The 2,730-nt window shown below is 37.3% G+C and overlaps 1 pseudogene; it reads left to right on the forward strand.

Annotated features, from left to right (window-relative positions):
• The first annotated feature begins 678 nt into the window (after positions 1-678).
• LOC104675504 lies at positions 679-1,148 on the forward strand (annotated as a pseudogene).
• Positions 1,149-2,730: the final 1,582 nt, after the last annotated feature.

Below are 2,730 nucleotides of genomic sequence, written 5' to 3' on the forward strand. Positions count from 1 at the left end.
TGTATTTTTGTTTTTACTTTTTAAAACTTTCTATGTATCAATGAATTGCATCTTCCAGCTCCTTTTCTGATTTAAAGGTTGACTGGGGTTGTGCCATGGTCTCATGTAGTGCTGTTTTCTGAGATACCCTTTGGGCTGGAGATCGTCCCAGCTCACCTTGTCCCATCAACTGCCTTCCTGTACTGAGAGTATTGCCATCTTTGGTGAGCACCAGGCCTTGGACCCAGCTCCCCTGGAGCATCTCATGATCATTTTCCCTCAACTTCTGCTTTATCCTTCAGATGTGAAGGAGAGAGCAGAAACCCACCCTTCTCCCCTTGAGTCGAAAAATGACTTCCAGGCTGGTCAATAGCATAGGCTGCTCCATGACGGGATTGTAATGGCTTCCGCGAGCATGCGTGTTCCTTAAAGGAAGCCGGGAAAAGGCACCTTAGAGGTGTTCTAAAAGCAGAGCACCTCTGTAAGATCAAGCTTCATGCCCAATTAACTGACCGCAGTTGGTTAGCTCACTATTCTGTGCGGCTGCTGAAGAGATGAGCCTGGCCAGGTTAAAGCTCACATGACCTGAGTGTGGCCCAGATGAACCAGGTATGCAACCACAGGCAAAACCTAAGTACACAGAGTGAGGCTAGTGGACTCAATTAAGAAGTGGATTCCCGGGAGGCCGCAGCGGTAAAAATGGCGGCCGAGAAGGCGGGAGGTAAGAAGCCTGAAAAGTCGCAGCAAGCTGGAGCGGCCGGAGGACCTGAGGAAGAAGCAGAAAAACCTGTGAAATCTAAGACTGTTTCTTCCAGTAATGGAGGGGAAAGTTCCAGTCGCAGCGCTGAGAAGCGATCCGTGAAGAAGCTGCAGACCTCCCAACAAGCCTACAAAGATCCCCAACTTTGGATTTGCCATAGGTAGTCAGACGACAAATAAAGCGTCAGCCATATCCCTCAAACTTGGATCAAGTAAGCCTAAAGAAAGTGTTCCAACTCTTGCTCCAAAAACTTTCAGTAGCAGCAGTTTTTAATGAAGATTAAGATGGATACACATCAGCTGGACCAAACTCCTTCAACAAAGGAAAGCATAGGTTTTCTGATAACCAGAAACTGTGGGAGCGAAATGTAAAATCTCATCTTGGAAATGTCCATGACCAAGACAATTAAATGATGTTTTGAAATTGGGGTGTGGGATGGGTGTAAAGTTAAAAGGAACAGTTTCCTTTTTTTTTTTTTAAAGAATGGTGTAAGACTATCTTTGGAGCCGCTCTTTTTTTTTTTTTCTTTTTCTTTTTTTTTAAAGATCGAGTGGTACACTAATAAAGGAGAGTTTGAAATTAGAGGTAATTTATGTTTTATCTACAGATTTCAAGACATTTGCTAATTTTGTAGTTTCATATAATTAGTTTTCAAAGGTTACAGATAATAAATAAATCAGAAATGTTATCTTTTTAAGAACTGCATTTTTTTTTGACACAACTCTTAGCACATTAAGAGGGAAGCACAAAAAGTTATTGTTTGTTTAAAACTGCAAGCACTTAACTCTCTTAACTCCCTTATTACCTAAACTTGTCTGGCTCCCAGGAACAGCCTTATAGAGAGAGGGAGTATTGTATTGGGAGGAAAATGCTACTGAACTACTGACTGAAAGTAAATTTAGATAAAATTAAAATATAGCTTTTTTTCCTTATAGGCGTTTGTTTTGTTTCAGGTCATCGTAAATTAGGTATTACATTGCTATCAGTGGATACAGAAGCTTAGCTCTTAAAAGAATTTTTGAAAAATGTAAACGGTTGAATATTTGAAATAGCCCACTTTACCTTAATGGGTCTTGTCTGTCTTTGTTAGTCTTCAAAGAAAAACCATTTGCTACAAAAGTAAATCAGTATTTTCAATGTGCTTCTCTTGTTTTTGTTTATTAGCTAGTTCCTGTAAGCATTTCCACCAGAACTTGACACAAATCATAAGGAAGCGGCTTCTTTTAAAATACAAACCACCACCAAAAATTTAAATGTACATATTGCTTAAGTATTTGGCTGTTTTTATTTTTTAAAAGGTATAAACACCAAAAAAAATTTAACATTATATGAAGATGGAAAACAAGAAGATGCACTTTCTGTAACTTTGTCTAAGGATTTAAATTACTAACTTGTGAAATCCAATTTGAATTGAACTTAACTACTGGCTTTCTTACTAGTAAAATTATATGGTTTATTTGAAATGTATACATATTGACCAATGACCTCTCAAAAAAGCACATTTTAGGTACTGAAATAGAAGGAAAGGAAATGCATCTTCAAATATTTTTTGGAATCTCACCACATATACCTTGTTAGATTTGTGTATTGTAGGGTGTTTGTTTTTGGGTTTTTGTATTGTATATGAACTTTTAAAAAAAAGTAACAGTTAAACACATCTTTAAAAGCATAGTCACAGACAAAAGAAACATACAGTATAAAAATTTCCTTGAAAACTCCTACAATATTATGTTTGGAGGCAGCTTCAGACTGTTTTATTGGTGGTAACCGCTTGCTGAGCTCTTGTAATCGGTAGTAACTCTAGAGAAGCAGCCCGTGTATATTCCTAACACTTTGTTCACTAGCATTGAAGTTTAGAATAGGCCCAAGTAAAGCAATGGAAATATATATAGAATTCTTAGTTCTTACATGATTTAATTATATCAAGATATATGAATTTAACTTACTTTAATGAGGCAAACTATCCATTTTTCTCCATTTTGTTGTTAAAG

This window comes from Rhinopithecus roxellana, chromosome 10 (assembly GCF_007565055.1).
Source record: "Rhinopithecus roxellana isolate Shanxi Qingling chromosome 10, ASM756505v1, whole genome shotgun sequence".
NCBI classification, from domain to species: domain Eukaryota; kingdom Metazoa; phylum Chordata; class Mammalia; order Primates; family Cercopithecidae; genus Rhinopithecus; species Rhinopithecus roxellana.